Source organism: Rhagoletis zephyria, unplaced genomic scaffold (genome assembly GCF_001687245.7).
Source record: "Rhagoletis zephyria isolate East Lansing unplaced genomic scaffold, Rhagoletis_zephyria_1.1 Rzeph_scaffold_00884, whole genome shotgun sequence".
In the NCBI taxonomy this organism is placed as follows: domain Eukaryota; kingdom Metazoa; phylum Arthropoda; class Insecta; order Diptera; family Tephritidae; genus Rhagoletis; species Rhagoletis zephyria.
In genome coordinates, this window is record NW_016157968.1 from 1 (window position 1) to 9622 (window position 9622).

The window sequence follows — 9622 nt, forward strand, 5'->3', positions numbered from 1 at the left end:
AGAAGAATTCTATGACAAACTGTATCAAACGCTTTGGAAAAATCTAATACAATGGTCCCCTTTGTCAAAGAATGGTCGTATATCCTCCGTAATCTTGAGCATAGCAGTTGAACAGCTATGTCCTCGGCGATATCCTGATTGATATGGAGATAACAGGCCGTTGTCTGTCAGATAATTCATAATTTGATTTAGCAACAGTATTTCAAAAACCTTTGATAAGGACGGCAGAATACTAATTGGCCGAAAGTCGGAGGGCTGCGAAGCATTACTCTTTTTCGCTACCGGTATAATATTAGCCACCTTCCAGGCGTCAGGATATTTTAGTGATGTTAACGAAAAGTTGATTATATGCGTTAAGGGTGATATTATATAAGGTAAAATTAGCTTAATAAACCTCAAGCTTATTTTATCATATCCTACAGCATTAGATTTAATTGAACTAAAGCATTGTATTATANATTTTAGTGATGTTAACGAAAAGTTGATTATATGCGTTAAGGGTGATATTATATAAGGTAAAATTAGCTTAATAAACCTCAAGCTTATTTTATCATATCCTACAGCATTAGATTTAATTGAACTAATGCATTGTATTATATCAGATTCACTGACATTTGAAAAGTTAAATTCGATGCCAAAACCTTGTGAAAGATTGTCACCAAACATAAAAATATCATTTCCTTTTGTCGGTTTAATCGTAAAATAACCATTCATGATATCAACATCAATCGCGCATTCAGATTTTACGTTAGATTTTACCCTAAGGAGCTTAACGTTATTCCACAGGACTTTTGGTGGAAGATTTACATTCAGTTTGTTCTGGAAGTAACATCTTTTGGCATCACGAGTTACTTTAGTAGTCCTGTTCCGCAAAAGTTTATATGCTATCCAGTTTTCTTCAGAACTATTTTTCTTCCAAGAAGAATAGCCCTTATTTCGGGCCCTAATCGCTTTAAGCACGTCTCTGTTGAACCATGGCTGTTTGTTGTTATTGCCTTTAATTTTTCTTACCGGAACATATTTGTCAAAAATATAGCTAACTAACTTGGAAAAATACTCAACCTTTTCGTTAACATCAGCTAAATACCAGCAGTCATTCCAAGAAAGAGTGGAGGCTTTACTAGCTAAATCTTTGATATTAATTCCGTTAAAATCACGAATATACAAGTAATTAGGTGAAATGTTTCTCATACACTTAAGCATTAAATTATAACTAAGAAATATTAAGTCGTGGTCGCTTACACCACTGAGAGAAAGCTGTTCAAAATGTGAGACGCTAGTTGTATCAGAAACACAGAACAAGTCTAATAGACTAGGCTTACAGTGGGGTCCAAAACGAGTAGGCAGCTTGTATATAACATTTAAACCAACACTTGACAGATTATCTAACAAATTCTTGGTACGATCATTTTCAACGGGCAAATCAACATTCAAGTCACCACACAACAGTATATGTTCATAAACTGCACTGTATTTATAAATAGTTTGAAACAAGTTACCTAAATCACATAACTTGCTGGGATTATATATACATATCACAAGTCAGCTTAGTAAATTATTGTGAAATTCCACTATCAAAAACTCCACTGGGTCAAGGTGATCAGATTTGTGCACTATTTTACACTGCAGTGTACTCTTATAATATATTGCTATGCCACCACCACGCTTACCCAGATGCCTATCATTTCTTACAACAGCAAAGTCATGTAAAGAATAAACACTATCATCGTTATCAGCATTAAACCAAGTCTCAGTAACGCACAGAACATCTATACACACTGAATCAAAGATATAATTTAAATAATCAATTTTCGATTGATTCAAACTTCTTGCATTAAAATGGCAAACTTGAAAACCAGGGGGGAAATCACTTAACAAATTCAACAATATTTTCAAATTCAAATCGTAAGAGCCAACAGCAGAATTATTCAATGTCATGAGATGATGGAAAATATATGCACTTCAAATTGACAGCACAAAGATAAATAAAAGAAACAAAGGGTGTATAGAGCGCTGAAATAGAAAAAATATAGCAAAGACACCGAAGTATATAAATAGCTTATTGATACTTGCTTAATATCTAACCTATTTACTGGAGTAGAAACATAAACAAAAGATAAAAGCATGATAATTACATAGAACATAGCTAATCATTTTTCTAAGGTGCTAATAAGAGAATCCACGTCGACTCTAGTGCTCACTAATTTCGGCTCTTCATTTGGCTTTAACCGTATGTAAATTTTCCCGCGGATGGAGAACGCTGATGTCAATAACTTCTTCCTCTTAAGCTCAGAAGCATATGACATTACTTCTCGCAGCATCTTAGGTAAGCTCTCATGCACGTAAATCATCCCGCTACCTGGCTGACCAATATTAGAGAGTGCAAGCGATCTCTTGTTTGTTTTGCAAAAAGCACCAATTGATCTAAAGAGCTGACTTCGATCACGCAGAGAGTATAGCTTCACAACAATGGGCGTATGGTTGTTGGATTTTTGCATTCTGCCTTTTACACTTCTTATTCGAAATACATCACGCAGAATTCAATAAATAATTTCACGAATGCAACACTGCTCTTCATTTGACAGTTTCCATGAATTTGCCAGAAGAAAAGCTTTGAACTAATAAATCCTGCAAATTCTAACTGAGTGTGAGCATTTTTTACTCGAACGAAAGTGCTCTTGTTTACAGGAAAATTGTCTGCTGGAACGCTTTTCGGACTAAATCCTGCAAAACCTTCAAATCTTAATGCTGCTGGAACGCAACTCTTTGAATAAATTTGACATGATCTTATACTTTTATCCATTATACAGGGTGTCCCAGAAGTAACCTGCCAAACTTTAGGGGAAGGCAGGTGGGGTGGTGAGCTCCATGATAAGCAAAAAACTTTCAGGTAAAAGTGTCACCGTTTTTGAAATATTTAAATTTTTTTGAAAAAAAATCGTGCCTTTTCATGTATTTTCTTTAGCTGCATCTACAAACAAGGCTATACTTAGTAAACTTTTTATGTAAAATACGTTCAGATAGTTGCTTCTCCATACTCAAATGCAATGTAGTTAAAATATATTAGGGAACCATTATAAAATTAGGACTATTTGCGATTTTTAAATTTTTGATATTTTCTTCCCCAACTTGTACTGAGCAATAACTTTACATTACATAAAAAAATTGCTCATTTAATAGATATTTCAGAAAGGTGCCCCTCTTACTATTTCGAATAGAAAAAAAAAGTTATAGCCGATTTTTTGGGTAAAGAACTGAGACACGCTAGAATGTATTTAATAGATTTAAATTTAAGTTGGTCTTGTTACCGACCAATGACATGCTAAATAGTACAAAGTAATAATGTACTTGCTCCTGACATTATTTTGTGTTACTTACCGGAAATAATGAAAGTGGATTTTGTGAAATTGGACCCTTCGAACATTATGTTATTAATACTACAGTATACGTCACATGAATATGCGGATATTCACCTAATTTACGGTGAAGCTTGCTGTAATGCCAGAGCTGCTCAAAGACTCTATGCAGAGCGATACCCAAATCGTCGGCATCCGGGTCGTGAAGTATTCGCCCGGACCCATAGAGATATATCTGNAAAAAAAAAGTTATAGCCGCTTTTGTGGGTAAAGGACTGAGACACGCTAGAATGTATTTAATAGATTTAAATTTAAGTTGGTCTTGTTACCGACCAATGACATGCTAAATAGTACAAAGTAATAATGTACTTGCTCCTGACATTATTTTGTGTTACTTACCGGAAATAATGAAAGTGGATTTTGTGAAATTGGACCCTTCGAACATTATGTTATTAATACTACAGTATACGTCACATGAATATGCGGATATTCACCTAATTTACGGTGAAGCTTGCTGTAATGCCAGAGCTGCTCAAAGACTCTATGCAGAGCGATACCCCAATCGTCGACATCCGGGTCGAGAAGNCATCCGGGTCGTGAAGTATTCGCCCGGACCCATAGAGATATATCTGAAGGTAAGCAATTTTTACACCTTTCTTGTTTGATGCCATTCTTCTTTTAACTATCATTTTTACCTTTTTTAAGGTCGCATACATGGAAGGCGTGGCGGCGAGACAGGGCGTCCTGCAACGGTAGATGTTAAAGTTGTGTTAGAGGAAGTGGAACTAGGTCCATCGACTTCAGGGAGAATGATGGAAAGACGGACTGGAATACCAATAACTACAGTTCACAAAGCTTTAAAAGACCATCCCTACCACATTCAACGTGTTCCGGCTCTACAAGAGAGAGATCACCTGTCGAGGGTTAGATTTTGCAGTGAAATGTTGCGAATGCATGTTTCAGATCCCAACTTTTTTAATAAAATAATTTGGAGCGATGAATCATCATGCAAACGTGATGGTTATTTTAATTTACATAACCTTCACAGTTGGCAGATAGACAATCCTCACAAAATGAGATAAGATCGTTCGCAGTTCCAGTACAAAATAAATTTATGGTGCGGTATTTTTAATTGTCAGATATTGGGACCTGTGGAACTGCCGCCAACGCTCAACTCTCACAGTTATTTAGAGTTCCTTCAGGAACGGCTTCCAACTCTTTTGGAAGATGTACCCTTAAACCTGCGGCGAAGACTATGGCTGCAAAATGACGGGTGCCCTGCTCACTACGGGCGTGAAGTAAGAGCTCATTTAGACGAAACTTATCCTCGCCGATGGATTGGACGATACGGGCCAATCACGTGGCCCGCTCGATCGCCAGACCTGAATCCATTAGATTTTTTCTACTGGGGCTGTCTTAAGGAAAATATGTGTTCAAAAACAATTCAAAACGAAGAGCATTTGCGGGAACAAATAAATGGAGCTGCTGCTGAGATAGCCCAATTGAGTTTAAGATCTCTAAAAGCGTTTTTTTTAAAAGGTGCCGAGCTTGTATTAGAGTAGAAGGTCGCCAATTTGAGCATATTTTATCAATAAATGAATAAATTTTTCTGCAAACAACTCATGTATGTTTTATTTCACATGAACCCATCCTTCACAAAAAATATTGGTAGATATAGCCCTTGTTATTGAATCCCGGTAGGTAACATAAAATAATGTCAGGAGCATTTAATAATGTACCTTTGTACTATTTAACATGTAATTTTTCAGTAATAAGAGCAAATTCAATTTAAATCTATTAAATACATTCTAGCGTGTCTCAGTCCTTTACCCACAAAAGCGGCTATAACTTTTTTTTCTATTCGAAATAGTAAGAGTGGCACATTTCTGAAATATTTATTAAATGAGCAATTTTTTTATGTAATGTAAAGTTATAGCTCAGTAAATTTTTTTTTCACCAGAGATAGTCAAAGTTGGGGAAGAAAATATCAAAAAGTTAAAAATCCCAAAATAGTCCTAATTTTATAATGGTTCCTTAACATATTTTGACTACATTGCATTTGGATATGGAGAAGCAACTATCTGGAAGTATTCTACATACAAAATTTACTAAGTATAGTTTTGTTTGTAGATGCAGTTAAAGAAAATACATGAAAAGGCACGATTTTTCTTTAATTCAAAAAAATTTAAATATTTCAAAAACGGTGACACTTTTACCTGAAAATTTTTTGCTTATAAGGGAGCTCATCACCCCGCCTGCCTTCTCCTCAAGTTTGGCAGGTTACTTCTGGGACACCTTGTATATAAATAATATACTTTTCATCCATTCTTGCTCGAATAGTGTCTTTGCTTGGCACTTTGTACAATGAAACCAGCCCCGCCTCTATTTGTGGATAAGTTATATAGCTTATATAACTCAATTAGGTAAAACCAGCGTTGCCGCTTTGATAATTTGTTTACCAAAATTGGTAATTTTTAGCATTATTTATAAGATTTGGTAATTTGGTAACTTATTTTTCAATTTGGTAACTTTTTCAAATCGGTCCTACATGTAACATAGGTCAAAACAAGTTCTCATTCCACATTGGGAAGTGCCGTAGAGTTCCCATTTATAAAAATACAAGGTAATCCTGAAAGTATCGCAAGGCGAAAAATTCTTTAGCATTCCTTGGTTAATATAATTGTTTGGTCTCTAACAAACTGCTTGAAAGTGGCTATTGCTTCATTTACTGTGCCCTTTTCCATAAGGTTGTGGATCGTCCTACCATTCCTTGTCAGTTCGTCAGCTTTGCAATTGCGATCAATATTTCGGCGTAACCCGGCAACCGTATGAGTAGAATTCTGTGTAAACATGTACGTTCTATGTAAATATGTACGCTAAAAAATCTACGGCATTCAGTAGGGGACTTCACTTTGTCTATGTATGAGTCGCAAGCTTTCAGGACTGCCTTCAAGCGTTGAATTTTTAAGATATTTTCGGTCACTTGTTGACATATGTATGTATGTATATTGGTCATAACTGGACAAATGTTGATTTTAAAGTGCTCCAAATGGTGCCAAGTCGGATGATCTCAGCGGCCAAATGACATCCCCTCTACGGGAAATTATGCGCCTAATATGTAATCCTATGTTGCAATGAACCGTACCCATGACACTGTGAATGATCAGATGTCTTCAGTTGCTTTGTGGCCTGAGCTTTGTATGGATAGAGAAGTATATATATCCAAATGGAAAACATACCCTTATCAGTCATAAGACAGTACCATGTTCTTAAAACAACGCGCAGTCGACAAATTTGTTTCTTCGGGCACACACGTAAATATAAAAACTATAGCTCAATGGAGCCGCTGGTTACATGAAAACCTTGGTGTCTTCGGATATATATACGGATTTTTTGTTGAATTTGGTAACTTTTTCTAGTGATTTTGGTAAAAAATAAAAAATAAAGTTGTGGCAACACTGGGTACAACCAAACTCGCTATCGTATATTCTTGCTAGCTAACTTTGTTGCTGCTTTCATGTGCAAAATTGTTCGTTAAACGACCGGAACTCAAACATAGCAAGTAGCGAAGTGGCGAATCCATGACGGCTAATATTATCTTGTATTTTCATTAACTAGTTCGGCAGAAAAAGTATGAGATTATTTTTATATGAGCCGCTTATTTTGAAAGTGGCATAAGTCATTTCATACCTCTTATGTTTAAATAACCTGTTACTTGTAACTGAATGCATCTGTAAATGTTATAGCGTCATAAACTAATGACAAAATCTTTTACCTTTGGTTGATGAAGTTGAACGAATAACGAATAATAATGAAACAGGGTAATACCCTTCAACCTAAAACGTGTGTTTTCGTCCATGTAAAATCTGTCAAACGAAAACCAGTTTTCGCTGAAAACTATTTGAGTACTCACGTTCCACCCATTCCAATCGGTGTCTGCACTAGTTTTTTTTTCGATTATTTATCGAAGTCGAATTTGTTGTTAATTGCCTGGCCAAAGTAAAATAAGAAGGAAAGTAAAAGGTTGTTAATGAAAAGAAAATGAAGGAAAAGTATTTTGGTTCTGTTTTTGTGTAGCAAAACTGTAATCAAAGGATGTAAGAAATCTCAACGGAAACACTAACCACCGGTGTAAACAGCCTTCAGCCCACAATCCCAAAACTCGTTTTCAAAGTGTTTTCTTTGTCGGTCAGAACATGGTACAAAGTAAAAGATTAAATAAAAATTATATTTGTATGCATTTGTATCTACATACATATGTCCGTACATACATATCGTCGATGTTTTTGCAAAACCGCCCATCGCCCAATCGCAAAACCGTCTATCTTACGGCACTCAAATTTTACAGGAGAGCGAAAAAACGGTTTATTATTTGAAGGCATTACCTTGATAGGCGGTATTTTCTCTAGCTATTATTTGACAAATCTGTTGTTTTAATAACGACTTAACGATTTTTATGCATAAACCTCGATGCCTGGAGTTCATGGTTACCAAATTTCATTTTTGCCACAATGGCTATTTAGGCGGTTTTGCAACTGGTCGATGAACGTTTTAGCAAAAACATCGACGACATGTATGTAGCTTAACAAAGTAGAATGTAACTTTACCGTACACATTTGGCCTAAACGTCGAAAATTCAGTGACGCAAATATTTTTCCGCGCACACACACTTTCAATTTTTTGGCTCTCACAAACTGCATGAATGGCGGGTATTGAGAATGGGGAAATTATAGTTGACATGGGCGTTGCTGATTTCGCCTGCTCTTCCTTTTAACCCCCTTACCTTCTCCTTGTACATAATATTATTTACCTTTTATAAGTGTATGTATGTATGCCTCTGTACGTACATACATATGTACAGCGTCGGATTTAAGACTTTTGGGCCCCTGGATTCATTCTGTGATGCAGTCCACCGGTAGTATTCCATGGCAAACCATGATTTTAGTTTAGCAAAGTTGTAAACGTAACCAAACTTAACACGTAAGAATTACGATTTTCTATTCAATCTTAAAGTGAATGTTTAAACCACATTGGAAGGGTATTTGATGAAGAAACCCGTTTTAACTTTTCGCAAGAGTATCTCCTTAGATTCGGAATAAAAAGATTAATATTACAGTACAAGTAAAAATAATAATAGATTGGCGCTTACACATATGTTAGTGTTTGGCCGAGCTTCTCCTCCGATTTGTGGCGTGCGCCTTGATGTTGTCACACAAAGCGGAGAGACCTACAGTTTTACGCCGACTCCGAGTGGCGATTGTATTTTTAAGAGAAGCTGTTTTTCATGGCAGAAATACACTCGGAGGTTTGCCATTGCCTGCCGAGGGACGACCGCTGTTAAGAAAAAACTTTTTTTCTATATTTTTTGCGATGTTGGCTTGGCCGGGGCTTGAACCCAGGCGTTGCGGAGTGGAAGCGCGCATTGCTTACCACTACACCACGCCGGCCGACGAAGTAAAAATACAGTAGCTAATTTATACTTATCGGTTTCCGTCTAATTTCCATATGAAATCCTCGGCAAAATGTCATTTTCGATGGTCAAGAAAGCAAAACAGTGCAATCTGTTCTCCGGCTGGGAGTCAGGGTTGCCAACTTTTGCATTCTTCAAACCGGGACGCACACTAACTCTGTTCTTTTGCTTGTCCGCAAGTGCATGAAATTGCGCAATTTGTATTTATTTGGTTGGTTCTCAGGCTGTTGAGAGCCACTTTGAGCGGTTAATATTTGCTTCTCACTAGCCCGAAGTCGGCCGGAGCGAGTTTGTGAAAACTGTNATTTTTATTCATCATTCAAGTAATTTCAAATAACGAATAAATTTTTATTCATCATTCAAGTAATTTAGAATGATGAATAAATTTTGATTCATCATTCAAGTAATTTCAAATAAGAATAAATTTGTATTCTTCATTCAAGCACTTTCGAATGATGAATAAATTTTTATTCAGCATTCAAGTAATTTCAAATAACGAATAAATTTTTATTCTTCATTCAAGCACTTTCGAATGATGAATAAATTTTTATTCATTATTCAAGTAATTTCAAATAACGAATAAATTTTTATTCATCATTCAAGTAATTTAGAATGATGAATAAATTTTTATTCATCATTCAAGTAATTTCAAATAAGAATAAATTTGTATTCTTCATTCAAGCACTTTCGAATGATGAATAAATTTGTATTCATCAATCAAGTAATTTCAAATAACGAATAAACTTTTATTCTTCATTCAAGCACTTTCGAATGATGAATAAATTTTTATTCATCA

The 9622-nt window shown here is 35.7% G+C and overlaps 1 long non-coding RNA gene across 1 annotated transcript in view; it reads right to left on the bottom strand.

Annotated features, from left to right (window-relative positions):
- Positions 1 to 6869: 6869 nt before the first annotated feature.
- LOC108361924 (uncharacterized) overlaps positions 6870 to 9622 on the bottom strand; it is a 23030-nt gene continuing 20277 nt past the window's right edge. The window contains exon 3 of the long non-coding RNA XR_001847386.1: positions 6870 to 6954. This is a non-coding gene — a long non-coding RNA (uncharacterized LOC108361924). The remainder of the gene's footprint in view (positions 6955 to 9622) is intronic.